Source organism: Procambarus clarkii, chromosome 60, assembly GCF_040958095.1.
Source record: "Procambarus clarkii isolate CNS0578487 chromosome 60, FALCON_Pclarkii_2.0, whole genome shotgun sequence".
Taxonomy (NCBI): domain Eukaryota; kingdom Metazoa; phylum Arthropoda; class Malacostraca; order Decapoda; family Cambaridae; genus Procambarus; species Procambarus clarkii.
This window is the reverse complement of record NC_091209.1, coordinates 9,488,231-9,500,822: the sequence shown is the minus strand read 5'-3', so window position 1 is coordinate 9,500,822 and position 12,592 is coordinate 9,488,231. Positions and strand designations below refer to the sequence as shown.

Sequence of the window (12,592 nt, the reverse complement as noted above, 5' to 3'; positions counted from 1 at the left end):
GGGCATGTATAACTCATCGTGGGCATGTATAACTCATCGTGGGCATGTACAACTCATCGTGGGCATGTACAACTCATCGTGGGCATGTACAACTCATCGTGGGCATGTACAACTCATCGTGGGCATGTAAAACTCATCGTGGGCATGTAAAACTCATCGTGGGCATGTATAACTCATCGTGGGCATGTACAACTCATCGTGGGCATGTAAAACTCATCGTGGGCATGTAAAACTCATCGTGGGCATGTATAACTCATCGTGGGCATGTAAAACTCATCGTGGGCATGTAAAACTCATCGTGGGCATGTAAAACTCATCGTGGGCATGTAAAACTCATCGTGGGCATGTATAACTCATCGTGGGCATGTACAACTCATCGTGGGCATGTACAACTCATCGTGGGCATGTATAACTCATCGTGGGCATGTACAACTCATCGTGGGCATGTACAACTCATCGTGGGCATGTATAACTCATCGTGGGCATGTATAACTCATCGTGGGCATGTATAACTCATCGTGGGCATGTGTAACTCATCGTGGGCATGTATAACTCATCGTGGGCATGTAAAACTCATCGTGGGCATGTATAACTCATCGTGGGCATGTAAAACTCATCGTGGGCATGTAAAACTCATCGTGGGCATGTATAACTCATCGTGGGCATGTACAACTCATCGTGGGCATGTATAACTCATCGTGGGCATGTATAACTCATCGTGGGCATGGGGGTGAGAGGCTTGTGGTGTCATCAGTATCTTAAATACCTGCAAGGCGAAGTTTGTTTATACTTGCAGTTTTATTAAACACTCTGGTTTAAAACACGGTGTAATTTTGATCTTATTGGGTATTCATCGGTATATACATAGGTTGTCATTAATTTAGATTACGATAAAAATCATACTGTCGTGTTAGTATGTATTTATAAGTATGATGTACATGTGAAAGGGGGAGGTTAATCAGTGGGTTAGGCTTTCTCACCAATTTAAATTAGTTTCTACGTGATTGCGCTCCTACCTGCTATCGAGTGTTATCGTGCTAGTTATGTTATCGTTATTATTAGTTCGGAGGAGATATAGCGTTGAGCAGATATAGGCTAGCTAACGTATTTATAATCGATAACAATGATTTAGTTTACAAGAAAATGTCAAATAATAGTGAGAACGTGTGTAGAAGTATAAAAATGTCTACATATTTTTCTACTTTTTCTACACTTTTTCTACGGTGTTAAGAAGTATAAACCCCACAAGTAATTAGTTACAGGAAACATTATGACATGGCACTCAAATAGTTAAAACATAATTTATATATATATATATATATATATATATATATATATATATATATATATATATATAATTACATAAAATGTTTCACAATAGTAACGAACTAAGATTGGGTTCTTATAAATATTTGACTTTATATCTTGTATCAAAAGCAAACTTTGAATAGGATCTTTTCAACGGGACGCTTCCTGAACAACTCCGAGTTGCCGCAGTTTTTAAGGTAAATGATAAATGTCACAGGTACTTGTGAAGTGTTGGTTAGCATCTTGGGGGACACGTCCACCGTCTCTGGATGTTGGACGCGTTTTGACATTAGGACGACTGGAGGAACGCGGAATATCTACATCAAAATATTCAAACTTCATTTTTGAATTTGACAGCTAATAGGATGTTTTTTGTTAATTCGAATTTGCCATCATTTTGCAAGGAATTTCAATAATCTCTAAATTTAGTGTTTGAATGTTCAGAAATTCCAAACCATGTAATCTCGAAAGGGATCTATTTGTACGGTGGAGGACTCCATAAGCAAAGGTGTAACGCGGCTAACCGTCCTCTCTCCAGCAAAACACAGATCTACACAGTTGCCAATTTCCTCTAGTTGCATAGCGAATAAAAGGCTCTTTGTAAACAAATTACTGGCTATAACTCTTTAGAAAGTGTAGCTTAGTATATGTTAAATAAAAATATGATGATTTGAATCCATCTTCAACGTACACAAGAGAGTTAACGTAACTTTGACAAACTGCGTTGATGTGACACCTTTCATTTTTAAGAGGACGGGCTGGTTATCTAGGTATTTCCTGCAAGCTTGGCCACACTGCATATTATGTATACAATATTGTTGAGCCATAACCAAATCCTGTAAGTTTGGGTGGTGGGTAACACAAGTCCAGATGTTCAGACACTGATAGAATTTTATTTGCAATTTCCTAAACAAATCTGATGATTAAGGAACTTTACATATGTTCGCCTGGTTCCCCAGACGCGTTAAAAGTTAAAAGCATTTGGGATACCACCAGGCTTGCACAAGGTATACCAGGCTTGCACAAGGTATACCAGGCTTGCACAAGGTATACTAGGCTTGCACAAGGTATACCAGGCTTGCACAAGGTATACTAGGCTTGCACAAGGTATACCAGGCTTGCACAAGGTATACTAGGCTTGCACAAGGTATACTAGGCTTGCACAAGGTATACCAGGCTTGCACAAGGTATACCAGGCTTGCACAAGGTATACTAGGCTTGCACAAGGTATACCAGGCTTGCACAAGGTATACTAGGCTTGCACAAGGTATACCAGGCTTGCACAAGGTATACCAGGCTTGCACAAGGTATACCAGGCTTGCACAAGGTATACCAGGCTTGCACAAGGTATACCAGACTTGCACAAGGTATACCAGGCTTTCACAAGGTATACCAGGCTTTCACAAGGTATACCAGGCTTTCACAAGGTATACCAGGCTTGCACAAGGTATACCAGGCTTGCACAAGGTATACCAGGCTTGCACAAGGTATACCAGGCTTGCACAAGGTATACCAGGCTTGCACAAGGTATACCAGGCTTGCACAAGGTATACCAGGCTTGCACAAGGTATACCAGGCTTGCACAAGGTATACCAGTGTCAGCTGCAGGATATATATACCTTGGCTTTACTACAAGTTAGAATTTGCAGTCATACGGATTCTCACATTGGGATTACTCTTTGCGCCATTATCCTGTACAATACATTGTGTACACAAGATAGATATATTTGTATTTTATGTGCTCAATTTTGTTTACAGTTTATCAAATTATTATATTATTATATTAATTACAAATTTATTTAGAATTAACCAAGTTTTACATACGTTAGTTAAAAAAATAATTGCCATATTTACGTTAGGTAAGAAATTTAACAACAAAGGTCGATCCACAAGTTAAAAATGTAAAGAGCTCAGAGGAGGATTCAAACCTATGCCCTGAGTACAAGTTCAAGTATGTTTATTGAGACAAGAAAGAAATACATCTCGAAGGGATAGAGTAGCTTAGGCTATTTCTACCCCCCCGCCCCCCGCCCCCCCCCCCCCCCCCCCCCCCAGTACTCCCAGGCAAACGCTCTAGTCCGCTAGAACAAATTTCGTTGAATATCTTTTAATAGAATTAGATTGAGTGTTTTCGTGTCGAACACAAGAGTGATATTAAGGCCAAGTGGTAGATAGATTAAGCATGGCTTTCCGCTGGACACCTTGATGTGAACTAGTATTATATTACAGCCAGATTGCTTAGTGTTTTAACATAATAGGCCAAGCAAATTTCTATCAATATGACCAAGGACACTGAAATAGTACAGGGTAGACGATTTAACAAAATACAGCAGGGTAGCATATTTTTATATTCAGTACGACCAGAGCGCAAATAAATTTCTGTAATAGATAGTACACGTGTGCACGTAGAAACCTATTACACAAATGTGGAATGTACCTAGTGAGGGAGGAGGTCCCTCACTAGGCTACGTCGTGTTGTTGTAGACTAGTGAGAGGGGCGTCCCTCACTAGGCTACACCGTGTTGTTGTAGACTAGTGAGAGGGACGTCCCTCACTAGTCTACACCGTGTTGTTGTAGACTAGTGAGAGGGACGTCCCTCACTAGTCTACACCGTGTTGTTGTAGACTAGTGAGAGGGACGCCCCTCACTAGTCTACACCGTGTTGTAGACTAGTGAGAGGGGCGCCCCTCACTAGGCTACACCGTGTCGTTGTAGACTAGTGAGGGAGGACGTCCCTCACTAGGCTATACACCGTGTCGTTGTAGACTAGTGAGGGAGGACGTCCCTCACTAGGCTACACCGTGTCGTTGTAGACTAGTGAGGGAGGACGTCCCTCACTAGGCTACACCGTGTAGTTGTAGACTAGTGAGGGAGGGCCTTACTGGGGCTTGCCAGCTTCTGCCTTGACTCTCACGCCCTCTACACCCAACCTGGACACCCTAACATACAAATTTTGCATGGATTTCTGGTGCTGTTTTCGGTTAACTCTTTAAAAGCAGACTTAATCACCATCCGCATTTTGGGATTGTATAGGCTCTCATTTATTTAATCATGTTCAAATGCCTAGGAGGAAATCATTGACTAGAACAGTACAGTAAAAATACTTTACACGAGCAGAGGTCATCGCTCTGTGGTACGAAGCCATATACAGTGTAGTGGTGTGTGAAGGTCTGCTTGAGAATTTCTCACCGGCGACGTTTCTCAATGCTATTCCGGCATACTCAACCAGTATCCTCGTTGGAACCAGCAGATTAACCCCCTTTATCACAGCCTTCCAGTTTTAAAAGGGGAATGTGCATTCGTGTCTATTTCATGGGTTAAATAGATGTTAATACTGGTGTAATGTAAGTAATCCTGCCCGAAACGCTTTGCGTAAGAGTGGCTTTAGGCATTGTATGTACTAGCTCCATCTATAAATCGATCAATTTATGTAAAATCTCTTGTATGTATGTACCTTACCTGAATAAACATTTTGTTTTAGTGTATTTTATTTAATATCTTCACATTAGCTACTGCAATATGTTACGACGAATTTGTAAAATTGTGTTGATGAGAGTATGTAGGGTTTTGTCTTGCGTATAAGCCAATGTCCTAATGGATCTCCCCGTCAGTGTTTGCTTACATCGTAAACTACATAGGTACCGTTCAACACTGTGAATACATTGAGATTTTATAAATAATTAAGAGTGTAAATTCCGAGAGCCAGCGCTCGTGCCCTTCTAACAATAATAGTCGTGGTTAATGATTAAAACAATAACAGTCGTAGAATAGAGCACCACCACGCAACGTTGGCATAGTAAAGTTACTATAACTTTGACGCTGTCGCATAGCCGAGATCCATAGATGACAGCTGTAGTGTAAATTATGGGGAACACCTGTCCAGACCAGGTGATAGTGCAACCCGTCACCCCCTAATAGTACGTCGCATTTTGACGTACACTCTACCTAAGGTCTTAAAGTGTCCTACTAGATATTGGCAGCGGCTCGCGAAATTGACATAATGTCCCGTTTTCTGATGGTGGATCCTCTGGTTGGTTAGGATAAGAGCATAGTCTGATGAATTTCAGTTTCCTAATCTGAGAATTTCAATTAAGTCTTATTAAAGTGAGGATAATGGTGGTATTCACTGTCACGCAGGACAGAGGGTCATACAGAAGACAATAGGTGTAAACTGTAGGCTGAAGCACACATATATATCATGGTTACAATCAATCAATATGTAAATACAACTTTCTATTGTGCACTGCCACACAAGGGCAGGGATGGGTTCATAAGTGATGCAGCTTAAATATAAATAAAATTGTTCTTTATTCTTTAAAATGGACAAGCAAATTTTGGATAAATTGTTAGGATGTTCAGTACACCAGATTCACTGAAATAGTTACACAGTTGGTGGTACAGTAGGCCAGGAGGCCTAAAATCTTGTACGGTTTCACATTCAACAATATAGTGTTGTAGTGAATGTATTAAAGGTTTGTCACAGAGTTTACAATCTGAGTATTCAGGTAGTGGCTCAGCCTCACTAACCTGCCAGATGCCAGCCAAGGCGAATTACCGCAATGACTACATCACATTGCCTGGTCCGGTTACTGTGCTGACCATACAAATACCTATTATTACAAAAGTTGTCATAACTTTTAATACTGCAGCTTTCATGTCTCTGAGCATCACTTAGTTCTTCTAAATGTAAAGTAATTTCTTTAATTTGTGTATTTCTAATAATTGCATTAGATACTCCGAAGTCATAATCAGTTTTCTTTCCTGCAAGCCTCATTGGCTAGTCGATCCACAAAAGTCATGTTTTCCAACACCAACATGGGATGGGATCCACACAAATAGTTGTGAGGTGCGAGAGCCGGGATTGATGATGGTGGGAGTAGCGGCAGTAACTAGACACCCTCGAGCTGGCCTTCCTCTGCCAGATGATTGTATCGCGGTTGTCAGTTCCTTGTGGCGGTAAGTTTATCTGAGGCGGCCACACCGCGGAGCCTGCACTGTAGTCCACGATGAATGGTGCGTACTACCGTAACTGGATGTGCGAGCGTTGGTGGGGAGGAGGGGGGGGGGGCTTGAACCTGTTGATCCCGCCTCTCAATCGTGTTTGATCCTGAGGCCAATGGATTCTTGTCTTGTGTACATTAAAAGTTGTGTTCAAAGTCTGTCTCTAACAATTCACTTCAAAACGCATGTCATTTGTTCATGTGTTGTACAAACAATTTGTTTACTTGTGTAACCCGTCCTCCTAATAGCACGTCGCATCTTGACGTATACTCAAAATGTCGTACTAGAAAATGGCAGCGGCTCGATAAATTGACACACTGACCCGTTCTCTGTTTTGGGTCCTCTGGTAGGTTAGGATAAGGGCACTTTAGTACGATGGTTTCTTGACGTTGGGGCATCTTGGGAGGACGGGCTGGTCCAGCTACCTGATCCCAGCACCCAGGTCCATAACTTCACACTTACCACAGTCTCACTCTTGCAGCCCCCTTGTTTGACCATTAGACCTACTTCAGTTTGTCCAATTCATTTTGTAGATTTCTTATCTTCTGCTTCAGGAATCGTACTCATATTATTCATAATCTCTGGAAGGTAATGTTCACACATCAGGAACAAGGTAGGCTTTGTGGGCCTCGGCTCAACCCGTCCTCTCGAATAGTACATCGCACTTAGACGTATAAATCACCCCAAAGGCCTAAAATTGATGTGCTAGAAATTACAGCGGTTCACAAAATTGACGTGATGCACCGTTTTCTTTTTTTGAGAGTCTTCAGTTAGGTTAGGTTAGGTTCGGGTCAGTTAGCACATGAGTTTAGTGAGGCTGTGGACGGTGGAGACTGTGAGCAGCTCTCCTGGTGACATCTCGTTATAGTCACGTCTCCCCCGTACTGCTCCGGTGCTATATTTAGCTACTTAGATACTCCCTTATCTATCGGAACACCTTTCCTGTCTCTTCTGCCTCTATCTCCAGCTTGTGCACTAGTCTCCCGCTTTGTCTCAGTGCATCAATTTGCACTGTGCCCAACCGTCTCCGTCTGGTTTGAGTTGTGAGGTATGCGAGGCAAGGTTTGTCCGCCCTGAACTCATTCCGGTGATGTGCTCTACAAGTCTCGCTTGCAGATACTCTGCTTGCCTCTTGCGGGTTCCATCACCTTGCATGGTATGCAGGGCGACTGGCCAGCAGTTTGGTGGCACGTCTCTCTTTCAATTGCTTGCATATTACAGTGGTTGTAATGTGCAAGCAATGGTTGCATAGTGCACATGCACACAATGTTTGCATAGTGCACTATGCAAACAGTGGTTGCATAGTGCACATGCAAACAACGGTTGCATATTGCATATTGCACATGCAAACAACGGTCGCATAGTGCACATGCAAACAACGGTTGCATAGTGTACATGCAAACAGTGGCTGCATAGTGCACATGCAAACAGTGGCTGCATAGTGCACATGCAAACAGTGGCTGCATAGTGCACATGCAAACAGTGGCTGCATAGTGCACATGCAAACAGTGGCTGCATAGTGCACATGCAAACAGTGGCTGCATAGTGCACATGCAAACAGTGGCTGCATAGTGCACATGCAAACAGTGGCTGCATAGTGCACATGCAAACAGTGGCTGCATAGTGCACATGCAAACAGTGGCTGCACAGTGCAATCACAATATTACAAAGACAAATGTTTTCTTCTCAGTGTTGAGGTACTCATCCCTGGTGTGTTGCTGAGGCGGGGGGTGGGGGGGGGGCTCCTGCTTCAAGCCCACACATGCGAGTATATATGTTTATATATCCAATTCAGTGTACGTGAGGCCAGGTTTTCCTTGTGATCAGCTAATCAGTCCTATTGATACTGCACGCTCGTATGTCCTTCCCAACCCGGCCCACTCTGCACAGGAGGATCCTGTCGAGTTCCAACAATATTTACTCTTATTTGCTGGTTGAAGGTTAGCGGGTCGTGAACCTTTTGACTCTGACACAATGTTTTCTAATCCTAGTCTCTGGCATTTATCCCTCTTATGTCTAAATCCAGTATGTTTTATTGTTGGTCTGTTGATACCTGGTTGATGGGGTTCTGGGAGTTGTTCTACTCCCCAAGCCCGGCTCGAGGCCAGGCTTGACTTGAGAGTTGGTGGTCCACCAGGCTGTTGCTTGGAGCGGCCCGCAGGCCCACATACCCACCACAGCCCGGTTGGTCCGGCACTCCTTGGAGAAAATTTTCTAGTTTTCTCTTAATGATGTCCACGGTTGTTCCGGCAATATGTCTTATACACGCTGGGAAGATGTTATTTGCCAAGATATGCTCAGCTAAATGTTCTGAAAGTTAAATTTTACGAATACGGCATAGTATATAATAGTTGTAGAGGTGGAGAGGGAAATGTCTGGGGAAAGTGCCACGCCATAACGACTATATAGCACTGGAAAGGGATCAGGATAAGGATTTGGGATGGGACGGAGGGAAGGAATGGTGCAGAGGAGCAGCATACGTTCCAGAGAGTGGGTTTGTGATATGAAGACTAGAGGGAGCACTTGATGGACGTCAACGTCAGCCGTCGAGAGCCATGTGGTTTTTGTGGCGGTGAGGGATTCCTGGCGTGCTTGCTGTTGCAATGTTTTGCTGCCCTTTTTCTTGACCCGTGTGAAACCTTAACATGTTCTCTATCGCGTGTGTACAATGGGGCCGTTTTTCACCTAGCCGGTTTCACGGAGAGTTTGTGCAATTGATGATTTGCTGTGGATGTTGCACCGTTGTTTGCCTCTGAATGTGTACGGCGAGTTTGCAGGTGTGTTTATAAGGTTGGTGTACGGGCCTTGTCCATACACCTGTTTTATTAATCCGTTAAATACTCTACTCGCAACAGCCAAACTCTCACAAGTCGAGCCTGGCCTCGGGCCGGGCTTGGGGAGTAGAAGAACTCCCAGAACCCCATCAACCAGGTATCAACCAGGTATCAACTTAATCCATGGTGGTGATGGTCGCACCATCTGCCTCCTCCCGGGGCAGTAGTGTGCCATCCTCTAGGCATAAGCCCAGTGCTCCTGATCAGCCACTCGGCTCACTCCCCTCCGGATTCCCGATCATGTTTGACAGTCGAGATTAATGGACCTAAATTAAAGGAATCGTGAAAATAGGATCGATAGGACGCGAAATGCCTCATTGTCGACACAACACCCCGCCAAACACACACCGTAACTACGACGTTAGTACAACGTAAATAGGTACCTGGGAGTTAGTCTGCTGTCACGGGCTGCTTCCTGGGGGTGGAGGCCTGGTCGAGGACCGGGCCGCGGGGACACTATAAGCCCCGAAATCATCTCAAGATAACCTCAAGATAACGTTCGAACAAGTTTTAACACCTAACCAGTTATAACATCCTATATAGCATGTTGTAACAACGTTCTAATACGTCATAAACAAGTCAAGCCAAGATGTAACAACTTTATTACAAGTTGTAACAAGCAGAAAATAGAGACAGTTGTGTTTCCAGGGACCAGATATATATATATATATATATATATATATATATATATATATATATATATATATATTGTAATGCAGATAGTCATCAGATACTTAATAATGATGTACGAGTCATGAAGAGCGGGTATCTCCTGGTGGGTCCAGGCTTATAGGGCGAGTATCTGGTTATCTTGAGGGTTATCTTGAGATGATTTCGGGGCTATTTAGTGTCCCCCGCGGCCCGGTCCTCGACCAGGCCTCCACCCCCAGGAAGCAGCCCGTGACAGCTGACTAACACCCAGGTACCTATTTTACTGCTAGGTAACATAGCAGGCATAGGGTGAAAGAAACTCTGCCCATTGTTTCTCGCCGGCGCCTGGGATCGAACCCAGGGCCACAGGATCACAAGTCCAGCGTGCTGTGCGCTCGGCCGACCGGCTCTGGTTGCTGCTGTTCAACACGGATACCTTTTTCCTTGTGACTGGTGTGGGTGTATATTCACCTAGTTGTGTTCACCTAGTTTTGCTTGCGGAGGTTGAGCTTTGGCTCATTGGTCCCGTCTCTCAACTGTCAGTCAACTATTGTACAGATTCTGTTGGTTAGGTACTCCCTTATCCAATGGAGTACCTTCACTTTCACTCCTGCCTGCATCTCCAGCTTTTTCACAAGCCTTTTGTGTGATACTGTGTCAAAGGCTTTCTGGCAATCCAAAAATATGCAGTCTGCCCACCCCTCTCCTTCTTGCCTGATTTTTGTTGCCTGGTCGTAGAATTCAAGTAACCCTGTGAGGCAGGACTTGCCATCCCTGAACCCATGTTAATGCTGTGTTACAAAGTTCTTTCGCTCCAGATGCTCCACTAGCTTTTTTCGCACAGTCTTCTCCATCAGCTTGCATGGTATGCAGGTTAGGAACACTGGCCAGTAGTTCAGTGCCTCTCCTAGTACACAGGTGAAACAGGTGTGTGTGTGGTGCACACACCTACACGCAGGTGTGTGTTTGTAGGTGTGTGTGTGTAGGTGTGTGTGTGTGTGTGTGCATGTGTGTGTGTGCATGTGTGTTTAGGTGTGTGTGTGTGCATGTGTGTTTAGGTGTGTGTGTGTTTAGGTGTGTGTTTAGGTGTGTGTGTGTGCATGTGTGTTTAGGTGCGTGTGTGTGTAGGTGTGTGTGTGTGTGTAGGTGTGTGTGTGTGTGTTAGGGCAGGACTTAGCGCTGGGTAAAGTCTTGGAGGTGGTCGGGCGGCACTGGTGCTGTATATTATCCTTACCCAGTACTTGTGAGGGGTTGATTTGCCTGCGTTTGTTTGTCTTGCACTTTGAATATCTCTGCGAGGATCCTGGTAGTGTTGAGAAAGTCTTCGTGCCTCCCCCCCCCCTCTCCTCCCCATCCCAAAGCTATTGCCTTCAGAAATATTGTAAGGTAAGGGGGTGGGGGGGGGGGGGGGGCAGGTCGTATATACTGGCGGTGCTGGAGTTCAAAGTGGTTGCCATGACATCCATGACCAACAGCCTGGTTGATCAGTCCAGCAACCAGGAGGACTGGTTGCTGGACAACCTGATCGACGACCGGGCCGCGGGGACGCTAAGCCCCGGAAGCACCTCAAGGTAACATGTTTCTGTGGTAAGTTAAGATACTAATGGAATGTGAGGGATAATAAAAGCTATGAACTAATACAGACTTGAGTAACCTGGATTGTTCCTTAGATGGGGGGTTTTGGGAGTTCTTTTACTCCCCCAAGCCCGGCCTCCAGTATTTTCCACGTGTATATCATTTGATCAGTCTTTGAAGAGCGTTGAGATTATCCCAGTAATTATGTGCTTTATCGCGTCTATGTGTGCCGTATATGTTCTCTGTATTCCCTCTATTTCAGCAATCTCTCCTGCCCTGAAGGGGGAAGCAAGTACTGAGCAGTACTCAAGACGGGGACAGAAAAGTAAATTATGATCGTTTGCATTAGATAGATAGACACAAGTTTTATATCGAAACTTTTTGTAATTATCAACAGCGAGCCATATCTATACTTGTGTATATTCTGGGTTTATGGAGAGTCAAGTTGCGTCCTCTGTACCTTGAAGCGTCTTGACCACCACCACGTTAACGAATCTGCCGTGGCCACGCACTCCACACTTGCAACCTACGTAAGACCAACACTAGTCAGCGCAGCACAGGCCTCAAGTCCGCATTTCCTGAAGCACAACCCAAAATTGAGAAAGTGAAGAGGTTTACAGGGATAGTGGCAGGGTTAAACTACGAGTGTAGGTTAAGGAAGCAAAATCTTACAGCCCCTAGAGGCGGAGGAGAAGAGGGGATATAATCGCGACATTAGAGATGCTAAGATGATAGACTAAGTGGATTAGGAGAGCCATTTTAAATTAAAAGAAAGTAGAAGAGGTCACAGATGGAAGCTGGAAATGGAAAGGTGTGTAAATAAAGAGGTATAATTACTGCTACCTTGTACGAGTAGTCAGTAAGTGGAATGCACTTCAAAAACGTTGTGGAACCGTCTCCATCCACATCTTCAAAGCCATATATGTACAGCAAAGAATTCAACCGCAATTAAAGTCAAATTAGAGCTCAACGGGTAGAGCAAGACAAGTGTGCGGGGCAGTAACAGCTGCCAGGTACACAGGAGCGCCTGCACCGACTCCCTCAGCGTAGTTGCCCTTACGCTGCAGATGGTGAATTCTGCACCACAGGGAACTGCAAGTCCGGCCCTGCTGGAGCTGGACTTTGACTTGCCCCTCACTTTGCCTCCCTTGCCGCGTCCTGACGTTGTTGATGTTGGGTCTGATGGTTGTGTTTTCCGTGAGATGTTGTTGTTGTTGTAGAT

General features: G+C 44.4%; 1 protein-coding gene across 7 annotated transcripts in view; it reads left to right on the top strand.

Moving 5' to 3' along the window:
* Positions 1 to 12,592, top strand: part of Pka-C1 (Protein kinase, cAMP-dependent, catalytic subunit 1) — an 894,574-nt gene that overhangs the window by 538,990 nt on the left and 342,992 nt on the right. The gene's annotated exons all lie outside the window — the stretch shown is intronic.